This window comes from Podarcis erhardii, assembly GCF_964252035.2.
Source record: "Podarcis erhardii genome assembly, chromosome: 1".
NCBI classification, from domain to species: domain Eukaryota; kingdom Metazoa; phylum Chordata; class Lepidosauria; order Squamata; family Lacertidae; genus Podarcis; species Podarcis erhardii.
The window spans coordinates 92,914,568-92,938,528 of NC_138497.1; the positions used below are offsets into that span (position 1 = coordinate 92,914,568).

Genomic DNA, 23,961 nt, shown 5'->3' on the forward strand with positions numbered 1-23,961 from the left:
TGTGATGGGAAAGCATAATGGAACCTTTGCGATTCTTGAGGAGATTCAAGGAATGAAAGAGGCACAGTGCAGAAATGATGAAGACTCATATAGCTGATGCTTGGGATCGTCCAAATCTAACATGATCTCATTAATAACCCATTAGCCCAGGCCAGCTAGTTCAGCTCCATTAATTGAAATAATGTGATTAATGGCATTAAAGGAGACTGAGCAGACTTAGGGATATAAATGGCATCTGTACTGCCACTAGGGATGAAATTCTTAGCAGATGTTTAACTGTGCATGCAAACTGATCCAATAGGCAAAATAACAGAAATAAGGGGTTTGCTTTGCATAGGCTGCAATCCTGTGTGCGTTTACTTGGGAGTAAGCCCCATTTGACACAAAGGGACTTACTTCTAGGGTTGTGGTTATTTGTTGTTTAGAAAGGAATCCAGTCAAATTTGGTAGTGAGTAGGGTAGAATAGCCACTTGTTTGCTCATATTTGGGAATATATGTCCAAAAACAGAAAACATTTCATGGACATGCTTGTTCATTGTTTCGTTCCCTTTGTTGGGAGATGGCAAAAAGGCCATGTTGCAAAATCAGGATTTTGCCAGGTGATGAAGCCAACAGAGCACTACATTGCTGCGCTCTCAGAAGTGGCCCGCGTGCCACTCAAATGCTGTTCCCATATTTGCAGGGGTGGGCACCTTTGCCTCTATCCACTGCTTGGGACATACTAATCCATTATTGTCTTGCACATTAGGGCTCAACAGCTTTATACAGTGGCAAGTGGCCAGCATCTTAAAACTGGTTGCAATCATGTTAAGGGTGCAATCCTAAGCACACTTGCTAGTGAGTAGTCCCAGTGGGTCTTATGAGAAAACAACTATAGGAACATAGGAAGCTGCCTTATGCCAAGTCAGACCATTAGTCCACCTAGCTTGGTATTGTCTACACTGGCTGGCAGCAGCTGTTACTGGTTCTCAGACAGGATTCTCTTCCAGCCCTACCTGGAGATGTCAGGGATTGAATCTGGGACCATCTAGTGGCTAAGCAGATGCTCTTTAATGAGCTATGACCCTTCCCCAGGATTGCACTGCAAGTCAATCTTCCCAGCTGTTCTCTGAAGCAGAAGGAGCCTGTCATGAACTGGCAGGACAATGGGGAGGAGGAAGAGGATCCGGGCAAGGGTTGTAGCCAGGACTGGGTCACACCAGGACAAGCTGGGGATGAGGAAGGAGAGGTTGGTGTAGGAAGTACTCATGCGTTGATGGAAAATGATGAGGGGATGGGGGTCAGTGCACAGGAACCAGAGCAGCAGGACCCATCACCAGAGACAGAGGGGGCCCTGTCTCCACAAACATGGCGGGTTCTGAGGTGTAGGGAGCAGTGGGAGTGGCGCTCTAGGAAGCTGAAGCAGGCAAGGGCCCATAACTGAGCTCCCTAGCTAGCCAGGTGGGGCTTGCTAGCTCTGGGAGGAGGTGGAGTAGGATTGGAACAGGTGAGGAACACATGCCTCATCAAGCCCAGATGCTGCAATCAGCATCAGAGCTGAGGTGCTGTGTCTGCTCAACTGCCCATGTTGATGGACTGCAGCTTGGATGCTCCAGGATCTCTGAGGGGCTTTGGACGCTCGACATGTGGATTGAGCCAGGACTGGAGACTTGGCATACTGACTTGCTGCAAGGTAGGTCAGGGCTTCAGGACATAGCCTTGGGTCTAAGTAAAAGTAACCACTGTATAGAGGCAATTTGTCTTCAGTTGGGAACTATTGCACACTTTTTCTCTTTCTCTGTGCGCATGTGTGGTCTGTTCAGTAGTATTGGTGTATTATCCCCATTTCCCCAGTTTGTCTGAACTTAACCAAGGCCACCCACCTTTGGAGGTATGCCACAGGAAAATGGTGCTTTATTACTTAAAATAAACATAATAGCTACTATTCATTGTGCAGTTAGACACACTTAATTTATGGTGATGCTTTTTGGGGGTCTTGAGCACGTGCAATTGTGAGCTGAATCACAATTCTTGTTTCCAAGGTCTAAAGCTTCTGAATTCTGTGGTTTAAAAAAATGTCACATTCTGCATTCATTTCCATTTCTTCTCTCCTCTGACTGGCGCAGAAAAATACGCTGATGTGTCTTATTATTAGTTCAAATAAACGTGTTACGTTTGCTTTCTACCTTTCTTTTCTCTCCACCTTATCCAGTTGGACTAGGGATCCTTTGTTTGTCTAGAACAGTTCCCAAATCCCACCAATCTGTTCTCCTATTTGCAATCAATACAAAGAACTTGTGGAGGTGGGGGGGGCGTGCTAATGAAGGCACATCTGTTTTCCCATAGTGACTGAAACAAATTACAGGCTGCATGCAACATGGGAGGTCAGCTTTTATGGACTGTTTACTTTCCATCTTCTTGGCTTGCTCTCAATCCATGCTCCTAATCAGAACGCAAACACTGGCGTCTCCTTGTTAGCAAATCACAGATTTCCACAGTAGGCCAACAGGCAAACACTCCTTGTTTGTTTCTATTTTCCCCTTCATTTGGAAGTTAATTGCTTCTTCTATAAATATTTTTCATCTTTTGCATTGATGTTTGCAAAAGCAAATTTGGTGGCAACATTATTTCTGCCATCCCCTTTCCTTATTTTCACTTTGTTTTAATATGGTGCTCTTGACTCCTGCAGGATTGCTTAGTATGTATGGGCAGCCACTTTCACCAGATGTATTTTGGGGTCAGCGGTTGAAACAAATGGTCGTGCCCTTTGGTAATTTGTTGGAATTAATATTACATTTGGCCTTTTGCAGTATTTTATTTTTTAATGTGGGGTTTTAGATTCCTATAAAACTACTGTCTCTTGGCTGCAGCGAAGACTGCCTTAGCCTTTTGAGGGTGGTCCATTGGGGGAAGTGGGGCACTGTCCCACCAGCTCTAGTCTGCCCCCAGCCAGCCCCCACTTGCCTGTCCTCTTAATTACAATCAGTTTACGGGGTGGAACTGCCTGTCAGCTTCTTCCTCCTTGACCTCAGTGGGCTCATCTATACTTCCACTAGTCCTATAGTTTCTTCTGTTTGTCCCACGATTTCTGGGCACAGGTCTGAGAGGTTTTTCTTTCATCCCACCGCTTTCCTTGGGAAAGCCTACTGTTTATTGCTGAAATAAATCAGCAAAGTAACCGAACTGATGTTTGTTGCGATTCAATGGATTTTCCCAGGGGAAGTGTCTGGATAAAGGGACTGTGGATGAGACCAGTGTTGCTCATGTAGAACTCAACAGGGAGAAGGATGGGGATAAAACTGGAATTAGTTGGCTCTGCCCGTCATTGGCTGTAGCTCCACCTGCTGTGGGTCTCCCTAAATTCTGCCCTACCAGTCGCAATGGGCACCACCCACCATTGTTTCTTAGCTATACACTGGAATGCTGTTTCCATTCTGTCTGTTAAGGAATAGCTGAATAAGGCATTGGAGATGGCCAAGATTGACAAACTGATTGACAGCATATACAGAGAAGTAATGGAGCTACGACATCAATTTCTGTGTTGCAAAAATTGTTTCCTTTTATAATAAAGTTGCAATGCAGGCTCATTAGATAGACTTTTGTTTCTGTAACATTTTGGCCAGTTTAATAAAAGTTTAAAAGAAAGAATGCCAGTGCTTAGGTCTTAATCCCTGTAGTCAGTGCTATTTTCCTAAAAAAAAGAGCTGCCGGAACTCACCATGAACACCTCCCTCATTCTCTTAGAATAGAAATGGCGCCCACTTGAGAGGTGCTGGAACTGAGTTCCCTCAACTACCTGCTGGAAAAAAGGACCTGCCCATAAACCGACTGTATTTCATATTTAGATCTAGATTGTTTGGCATCTTGCTCTAAAGGTTATTTTGGCATCCGCATCCCTTCACATGCAGATCTGTAATATTATATCAGAAGGCTCTCACACTCCCTGATGTTGAATCATTCAAGAATGCACAATTATGAATAATCCTTCAGGCACTCAGGTAGCAAAGGCCAGGGATGGGGAACCTGTGGCTCTCCAGGTATTGTTGCCATTGTTTCCACCACGTTGGCTGGGGCTGATGGGAGTTGGGTCCAATATAAGGTTACCAGATGTCCCCATTTTCCAGGGACAGTCCCCAGATTTACACATCAGTCCCCATACAAAATCCATTGAAGTTGAAAAGTGTCCCCGGATTCATTGAAAAAAATCTGGTAACCTTAGTCCAACAGCATCTAGAGGATCATAGGTTTCTGACTCCTGCTATAGGCCTTAAAAAAGAGAGTCCTTAGTTTAGCTGCTAACAGCAGTTAAAAGGATCAAGTAGCAGTTTATGAAAACACCTCTGCCTAAGGCTTTGGAAAGCTGCTGGAGTATGCAATCCAGATAAAGAGAAAAGACACACCATTCTAATCCAGCTGCCTTGAATCACCACTTTTCAGTTCTGGATGGAGATGCCCCATCCGACAGCTTCCATGGCACTCCAAGCACCACAGAAAACCCTTCAGTGTTCATCATGAACAAAGTCATAATGATTTTCTTTTATCACCCTCAACAACAAAAAGAAGAAAAAAAGAAGGGGCTTAGCCAATGTTTTATTGAATAGCTAGGGGGATTGCAAACCGCTGCCCTTGCCTTCTCAATCATTTTCATGCATTTCAATATTCCTGCTTGAAAAACGAGTCATCTTCCTCAGCCAGTTTCCCTCTGACCCTTCTGCTGTTTTTGTAGTTCCATCCCACTGTCTCTGATTTGCTCTGCGCTGTTACTCAAGCTAAAGTTACCTCCACCAGGATTTGCAGAAACGCACAGCCATTTGTTTCCTGGACCGCATTCAAAACTATGACTTTGACGGTCTTTCAAGACTGAACTTCTTTTCCTAATGAAATCAAATAGGGTCATGAAACTGACATTTGAAACTTTTGCACAGGCTCTTCTGTTGTTATCAAATATGGGGTGGGAGAAGCTTTTTCAACCCAAGGGCTATGTTTCCTTCTGGATATTCTTCCAGGGGCCAAATGCTAGTGATGGGCAGAACCAAAGGCAAAGTGGACAGAGCAACAAATGTTAAATTCACCTTTGGTACTGTAGGTTGCCTTCTATGTGCATGTGCAGACCTCTATCCATTTATCCTCTGTCTGGGCAAACAAGAAGTGCCGTCAGAGTTTATCGGCACAGTCAAGCAAGTGAAAACACTCAACTGGCTGGCAGGGTACAAAGTAGGGCTGGTAATGTGTGTGGCCTGGGGGGCAGAGGATGTGGCTGGGGACGAGTATGAGGGAAAGTCCCAAGGGCCAGATAGAGAGACCTGGAGAGCCACATTTGGCCCCCATCCCTGAGGTCCTCTATCTCTGTCTGACAGATTTTATCTGTGTCTGACATTTCAGAGCTATGTTGCCTCTGAGATATCAAATGTGTTCATGTGGAGGGGTGGATGCTGATGCTGTTGGCTGGTGGCTGAGATGGAGGGAAGGGGCCCAGTGTGCATACCTTGGTAGCAGTGAAGACGGTAGGTGTGTGTGCTGTGCCTGAACAGGTGCCATATCTAGAGAATGCCTGCCACACAAACCAATGGCACCATATACTGTATTCTCCAGGTACAGCTGCTACACTGGGCTGCCCCAGTTCACTCCTTGCCTCCACTCAATAACGCCTTCTGGTTAATGTGCCTTGCAGCTTGCCTCAAACAGCTCCTGCCAGAGAGACCAAGCGAGAAAGCATCATTGCCTCGTAGAGGCATCCAGATGTGTGAGAGTGGAGCACATTTCCCGTGGATTTACTCAGCATTACTCGAGGCCCAGTTTTCAGAAAACCACTGTGAGAGGGAAATCTTCGTAAAGGCATCAGGGCTTTGAGATAGCTTCGTATGGTTTCCGAGTAGCAGCCCTCCATGGAATGCAGTTCTAAATGGGCACTTTGCAGGGAGAGGGGAGAAATTGAGTTCCCTTTTCATATCAAAGGCAGTAATGGTTTGCGTTATCATTTAATTACTGAAACTGTAAATGTAAATGGTCCCAATTTTTAGTTCTAGTCAATTTAAATTGCCTACTTACACTGCTTAATCCTCTGCTTTGAGAAGATATTGTATCGTTCTAAAGCATATTTAGGGGCTATAATATTAGTTAGCTTTTGATCATATTTTAAATGGCATAATCAACTGATAGCCATGTTGCACTGCATAGCATTGGGAAATCAATTAGGCAGAAGAGTGCAATGTATTATTGACCCCTTTTCTCCATTCAGGAATACCTGCACCATGTTACTAAAACGTGTGAGCTCACACTAGTACAATTTCTTTCTTTCTTTCTTTCTTTCTTTCTTTCTTTCTTTCTTTCTTTCTTTCTTTCTAAAGCTCCATCTCAAAATTACTCCAGACTAGTTATATTGGTTCAGACCAATAACCTAACTAGCTCAGTCATTTCTCTCCATGCTCAACAGGCATAGGTTTAGGCCCTCCCTAAGCATGTCTCCCTACTTCTCTTCCAATGACTTTGCCTAATGACTAGTGGATCACATTGGCTTCCATGAACCATGAATTTGCTCCATGGATATAATCAGCAGCACCCTCTGCTTGGCGTGTGGTATGGATGCAGGGGTGGCCTAATGATTAGGCAGCGTGTGTCAGCTACCTCAGGCAGTGGATGCTGGGAGGTGGGGGGGGGCAGCACTGCTGCCAGGCTGCCATGCAGGCTGCCCTTTGTTCTTCAAGGAAACTTGCTGCACTCAGGTAGGGGTGGGCAAACCTCTCTGTTAGGGTTTCTCTAAGATTCTCTTTTTCTTCATTCTTAAGTTCAGTTCTCCATATCAGTTTACAATTTTAAAAACCTAATTAAAATTTGCCAGCATTTTCGTGCCAATTTCTTCTTATGCACGTGTTTGCATGAAATATTGCCCTATATACACTTTTTTGGCAAAGCATTTTTCTGACAATGCATTAGTTAATTCCCCACCCCTCTCTCTCTTTTTACACACACACACACACACACACACACACACACACACACACACACACTTTATCCTAGTGTTATGTACTGAGTTGAATAGGATCCAAACTGCAGCAGTCTGATTGGTCCTAGAACAATAGGATCCAAAATGCAGCAGTCTGATTGGTCCTAGAACAATAGGATTCAGAATGCAGCAGTATGATTGGTCCTAGAACAAAGCAGCAGTATGATTGGTTGGCAGGAGCCACCCAATCATGCTCCAGAAAGAAGTGAATCCACAACCTGATTGGCTTACAGTAGAATTCCGGAATTACCCAATCATGTGCAGCCCATTGTGTAAATAATGTATATAAAGCAGATACTGTGAGGGGACTTTCATTCATTCCTCCTCACCACTATGAGCTAAATAAAGAGCATGAAATCACTTTGCGACTCTGATCATATTTCACCTAGTATATGCATTTTGTGCATATTACATGGCTAGAGAACTACACTGACAAAGTCAAGGACATCAGAATTTCAAAGGATGGTTGTGTTTCAGTTTGCAAGTAGTTTCAGAAAGTGCAATTTAGGTAGGTTTGCCTTTAAAGGTGAACTGAGTCAAATTCCTTCCCTCCCCCTCCTGCTCAGGTGTGATGGAAGAAGCTGCTACCTGGCCAGAGTTCAAGTCAGGTTTTCAGCTGCCAGTCTCTTCATGCAATGGAAGTGAGGTGCCATCTTGTCCTTAACCTCAGGCAGCAAAATGTCTTGAGCTGACCCTGCTCAGATCAGGAGGTTTTGCTCCGTTCCCCAGTACAATGTACCAAAAATGAACCTCAGTATAGATTGTCTGTTCACCCTTTGAAACATATGTTGTGCCCAGCGGCAGCAATTGCATGCAGTTGGAAGAGTCTTCCCCATCCACTCCGATGTCTTGCTGTGGGCCATAAATACACTAGGAACTGTTAAAAGCAGACTTGATCAATGACTGCCGAGTCCCTCTGGTTGCCGAGTTCTTCCGACAAATCACAGAGGATCTTTGTGGACAATTCTTCTTTTCTGGCAAATGGCAGGTTCCTAAAGTGGTTTTCTCATCACTGTCTTTTTACTCAGCCTCTTGTCTCCCCTAAAGCAAATAGTCACAGAGTGCCAGCGTCTAGAAACTTGCCCAAGTAATAAGTCAGGAGGACATGAATTATGGGCTCTCAGAGCAAAGAGACCAGCAGATAAATGGCTCCAGTGACATACCTGTCTGCCCTCTTGATTAATTTGTTCTTAATATTACTAATTTTCTTCAAGCTTAAGCAGGCTTCCTGACTGTTAATATCACCAGTGGTACCAATAGGTATAATTCTCCACTCTGACTGGAAACTGTCATAGCCGTCACAAAGGAAAGGGAAGTACAATGTGCCAGAAGGGAATGCTGGAATAGGATATGCCAGCTTTCCTACTGCCCACCTCACCTTGGTGGAAGTTTTCCTTCCAGGGCTGGATTAAGACCTTTAGAAGCCCAATGCACTGAAAAGATTATGGTGTGTTGTCACTTAGTGGAGACCTGGGTCACCGAGCCTGAGCTTCCACAGCTGCCAGCCGCCATGAGCTGGAGAGGAAATGCCTCCCTGTCTCTTACTGTGGCATTAACATATAACCAGAGCACATGAAGGCAGTAACTATCTGCTGAGTTTCCCTCTCCCTTACCCTCCAGCCCAGAAGCTACACTGTGTGGTCAATTAGCAAATGTTCACTCTGTACAGTATTCTCGTTTTGCTTGTGATCACCAGTTTGTTTTTAAACTTTTATTGATAAATGCAATACTTACAAACACAAACCAGAACACTAAACAAACTTCTTATACATAGATACATACACCTCTCAACTTACCGGTAGATTACAAAAAAAGAAAACAAACATATAAACTAAGCATAAATTTTGACTCCCCCCCACCTATATGTGGCTTCCTTTGTTTCTTTTCTTCTTTTCGCTGTGTTATCAATATTATTTTTGACTATCTCATCTTATACCCATTTCTTCTTAATTTTTTACTCTATAAGTTTCATTCATTGCATATTGATGTATTAATACTAGAACAATGTTTTTTGATGTATTCCTTCACGCAAGTCCACTCCTCTATCAGTTTTGGGTCTGATTGGCCTCTTACCACTGCTGTAAGTCTTGCTGATTCTATATATTCACAAAATTTTATTTGCCATTCTCTTATTGAGGGTGTTTTTTCTCCCTTCCAATTTTTTGCTATAATCATTCTGGCCGCAGCAGTTGCATATAAGAAAACTTTTTTCCTAGCGGCAGGAATGTCAGTCGATATAATTCCCAAGAGGTACGCCTCTAGTTTTTGTGGTTTTTTTACATTGTATTTTAAGCATTTTTAAAAAGTTCCTCTTGAATGTGTGATCACCAGTTTCGACATATGTTTGAAGGAAATGAATAAGTGATGTGACTGCAAGGAAGTCCAGGATAAATTTACAACAGCTTTAGCATCAGAAAAACCTGGTGTTTAGTGCAGTCTACAAAGGACTGCTGGGAGGAGTGTTTTGGAACTAGAATGCCTTGTGCAGAAAAGAGTTCAAGCTTCAAGTCCACATCTGTACATTATCTTTCCTACCGTCCCAATTTGTCCTAACATTTCCCCTTGAGCAAATGATAGGCAATAAGCAGACACCCTCCTATTTAATCATGAGTGCTTACATCCTGCGGGTATCTTTATGGCCACTGTCTTAATCTAAAATGGGTTTTAGGTGGTGAGTTGGCAAAGCATACCGTACAGAGAACAAAAGCTGAGCAGTAACGGAAAGATTTTATCTGCAGAAGTACCTTTGTCATAAAGCTCCATAAAATAAATTTTATTTTCAATGGATCCCTGGGGGCTTACAGAATAAATATCCAGGGATTCACATAGTGGTGAAAGTCGATAAAATGTTTGAGGCCAATGAACTATGGAGAAGTTATGGATGGCAATGCACGGATGGAGACTTCTACAAATCTCTCTGTGGAGGGATGCTGACAAAATGAAGATGCAGCACATGTAGTAGTAGGGGTATTTTTGTCCCTGTTCTTTGCGTTGCCTGTTTTTTAAAGTGATATTTTGCCATACTCTGTGTATGGTGGGCGGGAGGGGGAATCACCTCAAGGGTGTTCTATAGAAAAGGCTAAGTAAATTCCTCATACTATCAGCTGATAGACCCATCACAATTATCTCTTGGATCAGTGTTAAAAGTAGTGTGAATGTGAGAGGTGACAATGGGGGCTCCTCCAGACCTTTTTATTGGTTGGCTTGCACAAGTCTTTTGAGGAGTTTAGACTATGTCTGGTCTTGAGGATTCATTGTGATTTATTTGCAGGAGGAGATTATACAACAATGAGCAATGAACCAGATTTGCTTGTGGGGTTTTTTTTATACATCCCATCATTTGTTTGTTCTACACTCTTCAATGCATTTCCCCTTTACTTTCCTTACTGCTAAAAGACTGTGTGTGCATGTGTTGTGTTGTGCCAGGGAAACAGAGCACTTCAAGTAAATCTATATTTCCACTATGTGTTTCAACGTCAAGAAACTTGTAGCAATAAATTGCAAAACCATGCCACGCAGAGGTGGGTGGAGCACATAGTTCCTGAGAGGTGCCCGGTGGTAACATGTGAGTGTGGCCAAAAGATGTACAACGTGTGAGCGCTCAATTGTGCAAAGAATTCCACTATAGGTAATGCCAACTTCCAGGGGATTTTGAGTTTGAAGACATTATTCTTAAAATGGGTAGTCACTAGTCCACAATTATATTCACTGCCTTGATCTTATGCATGCTTAGAAGCAAGTCCCATTGCGCCCAGTGGGGTCAGTGTTCATAGGTTTACAGCCTGAGTTGTTTTGTGGTCTGAACGAAAGCAGTGTCCTTGCCCTTCCTTACTGCTTTATCCCCAGCAGCTGGAATTCAATGCCCTGTTGAACCCAGAGGTTGTGTTCATATTTTACAGGCCATTCCTCTTGTCCCAGGGTAGGGGAAAGAGACTATATTCTTGCTCTCTTGTTAACTTCCTGTTGGCAACTTTCTCCTATGGTAGTGGGGCGAGGGGAGAGCTGGTTTTGAAAATGCAACCACAACAACAGGGGAATAATGCATAATGTGCTAAAAAGTCCTGCATGACCAGGAAAATGAAGAAACTAAGAACTTGCTTTCATTTACATGGCTTTGTTCCTCACAAAGGCCATTCGGACACAGAATGTGATTTTGATCTGGCTTCATGATATTTGATACAACCTCCATGTTGTTGATTTGCTGAATGAGCAGGCCTTGCATTAGCATTCTCCTGCACAGCTACACAAGGTCAGCAGTGATGATCTGCCAGCAATCCAATTTTCACCATGGCCCAATGCAATTAAAATCTATTACTATATATTGTATATTATAACTCCATGCATATAGATTCACAAGTCAATGGTGCTGGATAAAGTAATGCATAGAAGCACTAATTCAGGACCTTTCTGCTTGGATTTTAAAGTGAAATTAATTTGTCATCCCTAGATGACTTGTCCAATATGTCACCAAAATGCCAAATTTGAGTGTTACAGTTGTAAATTGAATGCTTTTAATGGACTAGTCTTCACTTACAGAGCTGTGGAAAATAGGAAAGTCTAGACAAGGCAGGCTCCTGGGAGACATAGGTTAGTAAAATAATTGTCACGCAAGGTGGCCTATTTCCTGAAGTGGGGTAATAGCAAAAAAAATGAAAGGAGAGATTCTGCCAGGTTAAGAATTGAATTCCTTTGAGATTTTGATTCAATCTCAACTTTAGGAACATCCAAACTGGTGAGTTGAAGATGTGGATTGAGTCAATCAGTGCAGACTTTGGCACAGGCTGACATCATAACAGTGCATTTGTTATGTTAAGCGGCAAGGGCACAAGGTATGTAGGACAAGCCAGAAGAGCTTTAGCAACTTTTACTGGTGTACATAAGAGTAAAATTCATACCGATGCTTTGGAACATCCACAGACTTCACAGTTTGCAGAATGTAAACCTACTGCTGAGGTGCTTGTTTATTTACTTATCTATGGAACAGACAAACATGCCTCTGTATAAAGGGCAAGATCCAAGTCGAACATTAGAGATATATTAGACATTTTGGATCTTCACACTGAGTCTTAATGGACTCAACAGCAAACTTGGATTATCTATGTTGCTTTAACATCTGTTTATGATAATTAAGGATTAGTCACATGAGAAAGCATACTCACAGCTATAATAGATTATGTTTCATGAAAGTGGTATTTATTCTGTTTCTCTCTGGAAGGCATTCTTAGAGTTTTCCTGAAGTTCCTAGAGTTCATTACGGTATTGTTTTCATATTTTGGGTCTTTTTATTATGTATTTTTATCTGAAGCTAGAGCCACATCACCTCATTGCCACCAATCCACACCAAGTCAGCCCTCTCCACTGCTGCCTCGCCTTTTCCAGCTTGCCTTGTTTATTATTATTAATTTAATAATTACATTTAGATCACACCTTCCCTCCAAGGAGCCCAAGGTGGCACACAAATAATGGTTCTCCCCTGTGATTTTGATTAGGCTGATAGACAGTGATTAGTTGGATGTTACCCAGTAGGGATTTGAATGCTGGTCTCCAGTCTGGCACTCTTAACAAGCACACCACATTATTGAAGGGGACTGCTGTCAAGGAAGTCTCTCAGCAACCCTAGGCATTCCTGCATGCCATCACAAGCAAGCATAGCCATAGCCAGTTGGCACTGGGAAGCAGTATCAGTGGATACTGCTGCTCACACTTGAGGAAACCTTTGGAGCTCCATTCCTCATAGTCTTTAAGCCTGAAAGTTAGGCTACTTGCAAAGCTTCTTCCCTCAATAAGGTTTGAATTTGGAAAGATGCAGGCAGAACTAGTGGCTGGGAAGAGTGGTAGCAGAGAATTGAGCACCGGTGAGCCAAACTTCTGAGGGATCTAGGACTGATTCAGAGGGGGCTCAGACTGGTGAAATTCCTTTTCCAAGCCTTCCCCTCATTTCTAGATTTGACACCATGATTAAATGAATGGTTGTGTGGCAAACATGGTTTACAATCAGCTACATGCAGATTCTGTTGGGATCCTCTTACTATGTGAGTTCTCTGCTATATCTTCCAGCGTCACTATCACTCTTTTGAGTCTCTCTGAATCCTGAGGAATACAAAGGAGCAGCTGCTGTTCTACAGGAATGGTCAGTCTTTCAGCAATATAGCTCCTATATCTTAGGTCACAAGGGCCGAGCTTCATGTGGGACAACAAAAAGGGGGAAGGGTGAGAAGAAGGGGTAGGAAAGACAGGGGAATGGCAAAAAGAGTGAAATAGAGGTGACCCCACCCACCCAACTCTGGTCCCCCTTGCTTTTGGTTCCATTGCCACCCGTCACTGGTATACAGCCCCCCAATTATCCTTGAGGGAATGTAGCTCTCAACAGAAAAAGGTTGCCCTCCTCTGCCTTAGGTTTTAATAATTAGGCAGAAGATGCCATTTTAGTAGTTTCTGAAAATTTGTACCTGCCGACCTTCAGTCAACACTTAAACACAACTGAGGCTAGACATTGCTATTATACTATAAAAATGATTTGACAACCACTACCATCCTTTCTCATAAAGCAAAAACAAACAGCTTGAGCAATGGCATCCTTTTTTGAATGCTACAGTTTGATAACTGCACACACGCTCCCATACACTAAAGAGTTTGCGTTTGAATTTAATGGATAAAAGAAATTGGTCTGTGTTAGAAATCGGCTTCATCTGAATGCTTGGCTGTATAATTATTTATTCTGAAAAAGAAATTATACAATTCACTAGCACGGCTGCCAAATTTCATTGTGGCATAAAGAATATTTTTATGAGCAGGTAATAAACCTTTGGAAAGTGAGATTTGCAAGTGGATTGCTGACATCAGAGGAACAACTAGCAAAAACATGATATATACACCTATCACAAAATAACACAGCATTTCAGAAACGACTATAAATCAGTAGCTCCCCTTGCTGGGTCAGGGGTGGACTAGGAGTGATTTGATGATTGGTTTTAATGGCTATATCCTTTAGCTCGCTTGGTTATGGGTGGACTTATTTCAGTGACCTTTTACCAGCACTTAAAATCAGAGCTGTGACAGCATGCTCAATGGAGGAGACTTCCATAGCAAACAAACACAGTGAAGTGGGAGGTGGGTGGGTGGGGGAAGAGCATGGGTAAGGCCACATCTGCACTATACATTTAAAGTAGTATCATACCACTTTCCCCAAAGAATCCTGGGGACTGTAATTTGCTAAAGGTGCTGAGCGTTGTTAACAGGTAAAAGTAAAGGAACCCCTGACCATTAGGTCCAGTCGCGGCTGACTCTTGGGTTGTGGCGCTCATCTCGCTTTATTGGCCGAGGGAGCCAGCGTGCAGCTTCCAGGTCATGTGGCCAGCATGACTAGGCCGCTTCTGGCGAACCAGAGCAGCGCACGGAAACACCGTTTACCTTCCTGCCAGAGTGGTACCTATTTATCCACTTGCACTTTGAGTGCTTTCGAACTGCTAGGTTGGCAGGAGCTGGGACTGAGCAACGGGAGCTCACTCCGTCACGGGGATTCGAACCGCTGACCTTCTGATCAGCAAGCCCTAGGCTCTGTGGTTTGGACCACAGCGCCACCCGCTTCCCTAGTGCCACCTACATCCCGTTATTAGGAGATTCTTATTCCCCTGACAGAGCTACTTTTCCAGAGTTCCCAGACACTGTCTAGCAAGGCAAAAACACTCAAGGTGTGAAGCATGTGGTGGGGAGGTAGGTGTGTGGTATTTGGAGAGCCCCAAGGGCAAGGTAGGCAGGCCTGGAAGCCTCATTCCATCCCTAGGCCTGAGATTCCCCATCCTTGGACTAAATGCTTTATTGCAGAGAGGGCATTCACAACCAGCTTATCTTATAAGATCTATGCAATCCAATTCAGGAGTAAATATGGCGATTTGTAGTGGCTCCAATCCAACCTGGATGGTCTGGGCAGAGTGCAAAATTTATTTAGAGCCTTGTACAGTCATGGCATATGCCTCTCCCTTTCTCGCTCCCAATCATATGTTTAATCAGGGTTTAAAACCCTTATTCTTCTCCTCTGACCACGTGTTTAATCAGGATTTAACCCTCTTTGACAGCCCTGGGTTCACCCAATCCAACCTGAAGTGATCCAAGGCTGCCTCAACCCGATCTAAGCAAATTGGCCCAATTTAGTTCAGGTTCTGAGATTTGGTTGGATCTGGTACACTGCCCTAGTAGTAATATACAATCTATGTATTTATTTATTCAGATTTTTATCCATATCAGTATTATTTATTCATCTACCACTTAATGTTCTTCTAAGTGGTTTGCAAATCATAAAGCCAATTGAACTGCATTGTTAAAATACAGATTAAAGTATCCTATAAAACAATCCATTAAAACATTAATATTGCAAAGGCATATTGTACCATTCCCAAATGCTGTAACAAAATAACCTCTAGAATGCAACAATAACTAACAATTAAAGCCTCACTGTTGGTGAAATTCTACACCTCTTTTTATCCCAGGACCACCCACGCTAGATCAGAATGAGACTTAGCTAGTTCAGAATATAAGAAGGGCCTGCTGGATCAAGCCAATGACCCATTTAGTCCATCATTCTGTTCTCACAGTGGCCATTCAGATGCCTGTGGGAAGCCCATAAAGAAGATCCAATCTGAGCCAGGGTGATCCACAGCTGAAGCAACCAGGACCCAGGAGACCATTCCACTGTCAAATAGCTCTTACTGTCAGAAAGTTATTCCTGATGTTTAGGTGAAATCTTTTCTTCTAATTTGAAGCCATCTTCCATGTGACAACCCTTTAGATATTTGAAGATGGCTATCATATCTCCTCCATCTCCTCTTTTTCCAGGCTAAACATACACACGGCTCCTTCAAGCACAGACAGTGTTGGCTCTGCTACAACATCAGGTAATCCTCAAAATCACTTTGCAGCTTAGGGAAAACCGACCTGTTTTTAGGGAAAACCGAGCCACTCCTGGGGAGTCACACAATCAAATGTACTTAGTGCTTTCCTTTCCTAGTAAATTCCATGTAATTCCATAAAGAAAGGTGAATTGCCCTTTCAGTCCACTTGAATTGCTACCATTCTCTGACAGGTGACAACCTAACTAGGCTCCAAGGAGAAGAATCCAAAACTATTAGCCTGCCCATTGCAACACCTTCTAATTAATTTGGACACAGATAGTTGGGTTTTTACAAAAAGTAATGTGCCCTTGCCCGGGAATCATTGCTCCAACCTATGCTATCGACTTTAGTTCCTCCTTCTGTGGAAATGCTAACAGATATACTAAGTCTGATGACTTGAAAGAAGTTGGGAGGTTTTTGGCTGAACCAGCATTTCCACAAATATCTAAATGCTGATAAATATATGTGCAAGTGGCCTGCCCTCAAAGTTGATGAATTTCTGGACATCCTTTAGACATTTTTGCATTTAGAAAAGAAGCTAATATTTACACATTGCACTCAATTCTTACAAGCTACTTCTTTATGCATTGATGCAGGCTGTTCATCCTCTCTCTCTTAGAGGTCTGCGGCATAATTTATTTATAGCATAAACCTGGACGGATGGGAATTAGATGTGGTTTGATACTTTTATGTTTCCTTAGCTCCATCCAGATGCCAAATTTACATCTGCATGAATATAGAGGGTGTAAAGTTAAACAACATAAAAGAAGCAGCACGCAGCTAAGACATAATATTTAAATGAGTTGTTACTTAGATTATACAGAGACATTTAATGGCCCCTGTATCTCTTCTCCCCCAAAGCCAAAGTCTTTAGAGATTCCTTCTTTTCATTCCTGTACCATAATAACCATTATTTACCTATTAAAATGCTACTTAACACAACAGGGTTTCTGCCAAAAGAACTTCTTCCTCCTCTGCACAAAAATATTCTGTAAAGGAAATGGTTCTAGGAACCTCCACAGCCCTAGCTAATGCTTGTCAGTGTTGAATCTGTTCTTGCATGCCAAGGCCTCATGACCCGCAGTTCTCCAGTGGATAAATAAAACACACGAAAAAGCGGATTTTGGTTTATGGGTTCAAATACTTTATTGGTTACAGATGCAAGCAGTTTGGTAAAGCCAGACTATCTCTCAAAGTTGTGGCAATTGTTACAAGGTAGGCGAAAACCAAATGGCTGGAGCCAATTGCCAAATGGAAGAATTTCCACCCCATCCCAAAATATGGCGACCAACATTTGTCCATAGCAAGGCCATATTGCAGCAAAGCAGAAAAAGAGGGCCGGTGGGTGGGAGATCCAGCAAACGGCCCGAGAGGACAGTCTCCCTGCTGGCCCGTGGTTTAATTTCCCTGTGGTTACACCCCCTGTCAGCACTGATTGGTCAGTGGGGCCCTGCCCAGTGCCACTGGCATGGGCAAGTGGTAGCGAGGAGGGCGCAAGTCTCCATCCCCTGGCCGGACCACCATGGGGCCCAGGGCCCAGCCACAGTGCCACCCACCAAATAAGGTAAGTGGACTTGTAGCAAAGGGATGGGAAATCTGTGTTGCTTCAGATGTTGCTGGACTACAGTTCCCATCATGTCTAACCAATGGCCATGTTGGCTGGGGCTGATGGCATTTAGAGTCCAAATGTAGAGGAGGGACACAGGTTCTGCACCCCTGGTGTGGCAGAATCTGTCTGTTACTGTCAAAAAGTATGAAAATCTAAACTCTGGAAGGGTTATGGATCATTAACTCATGGGAATAATGTCTATATTTTCCACTCTCTGCTGCTCCTTTCCACAGTCCTGTGTTTCTGCTTCCATGTTCCAGCTAACTTAATCCCTGGCCCATTTCTGATTCCTCTTCAGCCGCCAAATTGTCAAATAAACCACCATATTTCTCAATTAAAATATTCTTAAAAACTAAGCATACATCTACATTTTCTGCAACTTGTTCTTATTTTGGCCCACAGGTAAGTTTTTGCATTTAGAGGCTATATAAGCCATGCACTCTGCAATGGTTCCATTCAAACGAATAAAGCCACTCCAGCGTAGTTACATCATATGTACAGCTCTTTAAAGAATGCAATAGACTTCTGAATCAACATGTCCGCCTCTAGTAGCTAGTATAAGGCCGAGGGAAGAAAACAAAGAATTGGCACCGGTGAAAGAAATTAAAACTCAGAATTGTAAAGTGGGGAGTGTTGATAAATAGGCATCTGCCAGGGGTTTGCCTAGCCCACAGGCACTTTTAATGAAGACAGATTTCAACAGCTGCTCGAACAAATGTTTAATATATTGAAATCATTTATGTTCATTTGTAGCAAATAATTACATTACAAAGTAGCTATTCATTTGAATTACTTTAATAATTGTAGATGTAATTGTTTTAAGTGTTGTATTCAGGAATGCAACCCACAACAAGGCATATGATGAGAACCAAGCAAGAGACAAAGGAGGCAAGGCACACTTAGGTCCATTTGAACTGGAATCTTTTAGCCAAGACCACACAACACAGGGACAAAACAGAGTTGCTGGACATGGGCCTAGCCAGGATTTTTGTTGGGTGGAGACAGAACCTCAGTTAGTTTTTTATTGATTAGGTGGAGGGCAGCTGCCCCTCCCTGCCCCCCTTGACTATGCCCATGCTACTGGATCAAACAAAGGGACAATCAAGTCCAACATCCTGTGGGATCAGATGCCCTCTGGGAAGTACACAAGTAGGGCATGGCATGGGCACAATAACACTCTCTTACTTGTGGTCCCCAGCAACTGGTATTCCTAGCAATACTGACTCTGTGCCTCAAGTGGCTCTTGACAGACTTATCCTGGTTGCTCAATACAGTGGTACCTTGGGTTAAGTACTTAATTCGTTCCGGAGGTAGGGGTAAACATAACAGCAAAAAACCTGAGTCTATTCAAGGATAACTATGAAAAATGCTGGTCTGAAATTAAGAGAGACTTGGATAGTTGGACAAAATTGAAGCTTTCTTTGTTAGGCCGAATTGCTGCTATTAAGATGAATGTATTGCCAAAAATGTTGTTTTTGTTTCAAACATTACAGATTGTGGACAAAACGGAGTGCTTCCGGAAGTGGCAGAAAGATATATCCAAATTTGTCTGGCAGGGCAAAAAGCCCAGAATTAAGTTTAAGATATTAACAAATGCGAAAGAAAGAGGGGGCTTTGCCCTGCCAGACTTAAAGTTGTACTATGAAGCCGCAGCTTTTTGCTGGCTAAAAGACTGGCTACTTCTCGAAGACACTGACGTGCTGGACTTGGAAGGTTTTAACAATGCTTTTGGTTGGCATGCATACTTATGGTATGATAAAGTTAAGATCAATAAGGCCTTTAAGAACCATATTGTCAGGAAAGCAGTGTTTAATGTCTGGACAAAATATAAAGACTTACTGGAAAATAAAACTCCAAGGTGGCTCTCACCTCTGGAGGCTAAGGCCCTAAAAAGACCCAATATGGAGGCCAAATGGCCAAAATATTGGGAAATATTAGAAAAAGATGGAGACAATTGGAAATTGCAGAGTTTGGAGAAAATGAAGGATAAGGTGCGAGACTGGTTACATTATGCTCAGATTAAAGAAGTTTTTAAAAATGATAAAAAGTTAGGGTTCCAGGTGGAGAAATCGAAGTTAGAAACTGAATTGTTAGAACCAAAGACTAAGGTACTATCTAGAATGTATAACTTGCTGTTAAAATGGAATACACAAGACGAAATGGTTAAATCGGTTATGATAAAATGGGCACAGGACATTGGGCATAACATTATGTTTGAGGACTGGGAAAGGTTGTGGACCACTGGGCTGAACTTCACCGCATGTAATGCTCTGAAGGAAAATGTTATGAAAATGATATATAGATGGTACATGACCCCAGTTAAACTTGCTAAAATATACCATTCGTCTGATAATAAATGTTGGAAATGTAAAGAAAATGAAGGAATATTCTTTCACCTCTGGTGGACATGCCCTAAGGTGAAGGTCTTCTGGGAAATGATATATAATGAACTGAAAAAGGTATTTAAGTATACCTTCACAAAGAAACCAGAGGCCTTCCTCCTGGGTATTGTCGGCCAGAAGGTGTTAAAGAAGGATCGAACATTTTTCATGTATGCAACAACGGCAGCAAGGATTCTTATCGCAAAAAACTGGAAAACTCAAGATCTACCCACACTGGAAGAGTGGCAGATGCAGCTGATGGACTATATGCAACTGGCCGAGATGACCGGCAGAATCCGTGATCTGGGAGAAGAGAAGATGGAGGAAGACTGGGAGAAATTCAAAATGTATTTACAAAAACATTGTAATTTGGTTGAATCTTAAGAAGGATGCTGGATTATAAAAAACTGCTCACCACTAAATTAGATTTAAATTTGATGATAAGTGAGACTAAAGAAAATATAAAAATTTTTTTGGAAGAAGTGCTAGATTATATTTGAATGAATGGACATGAGATTGAAAACAAGTTGATAATTTGTGTGGAAAAACTTTTAACGATGTAAATGGGAGCGGGAGACGTGAGGGAGTCCAAAGAAGTGATGAAATTGTTATGACATAAATTAGATTGTTTATTATGTGTGCATTTATATTTAAAAACCTTAATAAATATTTATAAAAAAAAAAATAATAATTCGTTCCGGAGGTCTGTTCTTAACCTGAAACTGTTCTTAACCTGAAGCACTTTAGCTAATGGGGCCTCCTGCTGCCGCCGCGCCGCTGGAGCACAATTTCTGTTCTGCAAAGCTCTTAACCTGAAGCACTATTTCTGGGTTAGTGGAGTCTGTAACCTGAAGCGTATGTAACCTGAAGCATATGTAATCCGAGGTACCACTGTAATAGTTCCTCTAAAGTAAATGGGACGGATTCCAAATTAAACACTTTCTCTCTTAGATACCAGTTGGGATTTTAAGGTCTGATATATTTGATATGTGGCAACTCAAGAAACGTTCTTGATACATGCACCCTGTTTGTAGACAAATCTCTCTCTACAGTTGGCGGCAAGTCTTACAAGTGTAGGGTGCTGTGCAAACAGCTACTTACTCACTCAGGCTTCCGGTTGAATCTGTGTTGTTGCACTTTGTAAATAGTTGTTTGGTTGTGTATGTACCGACATCAGTTTTTCATAGTTTATATGTTGGCCGACTATGATTTCATTGAATTTAATTGGTACTGTTTAGGAATTATTTTATCATGGAAAGTGAAAATCGATTTTTATTTTTAAAGCAAATGAATCAGTAAGTGACCATCTAGGTCAGAATGGATAGCTATATTGTAGTTCCTGAAAGTTATTTTGATTTTGTTGTTGTTGTTTATTCTGTGGCAGCTACATGGCTCCATAGCAGCAGGTGATCTGAGGGCAGTGATGGGGAATCTCTGAAAAGTGGACCTAAATTGAAACTAAAATTAAGAATTCCAATAATCTCCCCAGTAAAGAGTTGAAAGTGTCTTTTCTGATGGCTTGAAATATTTCCTAACTGTGACAATAATGCAAATATATATATGTGTGTGTGTGTCCGCACCAATTTTTGTAATTATACCACTTGCAATATAGACAAAAAATACAGTATGGAAAGGCTATCCCAAAGCTTGTTCAATGATTGCCCTTCAGTCTTCCTTGATAAATGGGGGATTAGCAAGGCTATTTTTCTTCTATTCATGCTAAAATAGAGACAAGACTACTTTTGCTGTTTTACAACAGGAAGCAAAAGAGCTGCTGTGCTTTCCCAGTGACTGAATATTATTCTCTATTTCCTCTAAACAGCACAAAGGCTAATGGATCATACAGCAAGCAAAGAAGTGAAAAGAGAGACCAAAAAATTATCCATCCCCATTATCTATAATAAGGGATGGCAGAGAAATTCATTTCAGTTTGCATTTAGAGGCAAAACCTACTGAGTCCACATTTTCCAAAATAATATGTGAACCAAAATACAGCCACTCTTTGATATTCACACTTCCCTTAATTTCACAGTGCAGGGAGAATTCCCTGATTTGAGCTGAAAGAGATCCTTAGTGAACCTTTTCCCAAGCCTTTTCTCCTATCTGAACTCCCCAATTGTGTTCCCACTAGGACCAATGATTTTGGCCTGAGATAAAAGTAGCATTTAACAAAAGTTTATACAACAATGATACTTTTAACTGTGTTCATGTGAGGTTTTACTAGTTTATGGGTATATTATTATTATTATTATTATTATTATTATTATTATTAATAATTATTAATTCTGCTTTTATGGTTTTTTAATTGTTATTTTTATCCATGGCTTGTATTTAACTGTTGTAATCTGCTTTGAGGCTTTCCAGTATGCCAGGAGATAGATCAAAGTTTTTGTTGTTTATTGCCCTGCACGCCTTTGACTTCTTTGATGAAGGATAGGATAAAATTATAAACAGGGGAATCCGCACTTATGTGGGGGTTCCATTCCAGGATGCCTGCAAGTGGGGACTCCCCTGTTCCACCCCCGCTCTGCCCCATTCTACACCCATTCTGGCCCTGCCCTGCCCCCTTTTGGCACTGTTTTCATGTCATTGGGAGCATGTGCCCTGATCATATGCAAGTGGGGATACACCTTTATATTTAAAAGTCATCCATCTGTTGTTGCAGACATTTTGTAAGTTTTTATCTTATTGCCCAGGCTTTTCTAGGTCTGTAGGTCTAGACCCTGTTATTCCTGAATTCCTCTTTTTTAAATCTGTTTTTACAATACCATTTTATTGTTTTTACATTGAATTTTTGTTCACCGCTCAGATTATAATATGTTAAACAGTTCTGAAATGCTTTTCAGTTCAATTCAAAGTGGTGTATGTGTGTGTAGAAACACTGTTGTTTTAATTCCACTTCCAGCTGATCATGGAAAAGCAGCCCCTCAGCCATGATAAAGGGCCTTGTTGTGGAAGCAACTTTTCGAAAAAACAAGGAGGCAAAATGAGAGAGCAAGAGAAATGAGAGCCCCGAGGGGGAAAAGCTTCAAGAGTGTTGATACCACTTTTGAAAGGTCTCCTGCCTCTTCAGTATAAATTATGAGCTTCCTGATGCAGAAAATAAAACTTCTGGATTCACTGGAGGTCTTCCAGAGCAGGAACCTCTTCCTCTGCCCACATATCGACTGCCTTATTTTAGATTCTGAAGAGTAATCTTGTAGGGTCTTTTTAAGATTGTAAGGGGGAATAGGCCTTATTTACTGCCTTCATTTTTGAGAGGAATGTGCTCTTTTAGGACTTGTGTAGCATACAGCCTACCCCAGAAAAAAAGTTTTTATTTTCCTTTTAAACACAAGTTGCTGATTTAGGAGACTGCAAGGGAGATGCAGGGAGTCTTCACTGAAAATACATCGATTTGCTGCAGGCTGTGGAGCAAAAGAATTGCCACTGTTTTGAGGAATGGGGGACAACTTTGTTCTAAAAATCACAGTAATGTTTTCCCAAAGTGTTTATGAAGCCTAAATAAGTTGGTCAGGTGTGGTTACTGTGGGATTTTATTTGATGTTTTATTCAATTTTATCTATTGTAAGTGAACACAGAGCTTTACATACACAACAAAACCACCCAGAAGGAAAAGAGAGAGAAAAGAGAGCCAACTTATTGATTAAATTTGTATACCATAATTCATCCGAAGATCACAGGGCGGTTCACAACATAAAAATAGAAAATGAGAACACAAAATACAAAATAACCACTCTACCACAAACACATTTAAAAGGTCATACATAGGATGTTTAATCAGCCAAAGACCTGGTTATATAGAAATGTTTTCACCTGGCACCTTATCCATAATCAATCATCGGTACTCTCCATCATTCATAGTTCACATATTTCTCAACACTTCTGGTAAAATGCACACATTTAAACCATTCCTACCAGCAACCTAATACAGTGGTACCTTGGTTCTCAAACTCCTTGGTACTAAAACAACTTGGAACCCAAACACTGCAAACCCGGAAGTAAGTTTTCTGGTATGCGAACTTTTTTCGGAAGCTGTTTTGAGTGCCACAGTTCTGTTTTGAGTACGCTGAGGTCCGTATGCTTTTGCTATTTTGTGT

General features: G+C 41.9%; 1 long non-coding RNA gene across 1 annotated transcript; it reads left to right on the forward strand.

Annotated features, from left to right (window-relative positions):
• Positions 1 to 11,861: 11,861 nt before the first annotated feature.
• LOC309331379 lies at positions 11,862 to 23,308 on the forward strand. Its single transcript, XR_014151833.1, has 4 exons — positions 11,862 to 11,936; positions 13,041 to 13,113; positions 15,816 to 15,874; positions 23,200 to 23,308. It is a non-coding gene; the product is annotated as an uncharacterized lncRNA (long non-coding RNA).
• Positions 23,309 to 23,961: the final 653 nt, after the last annotated feature.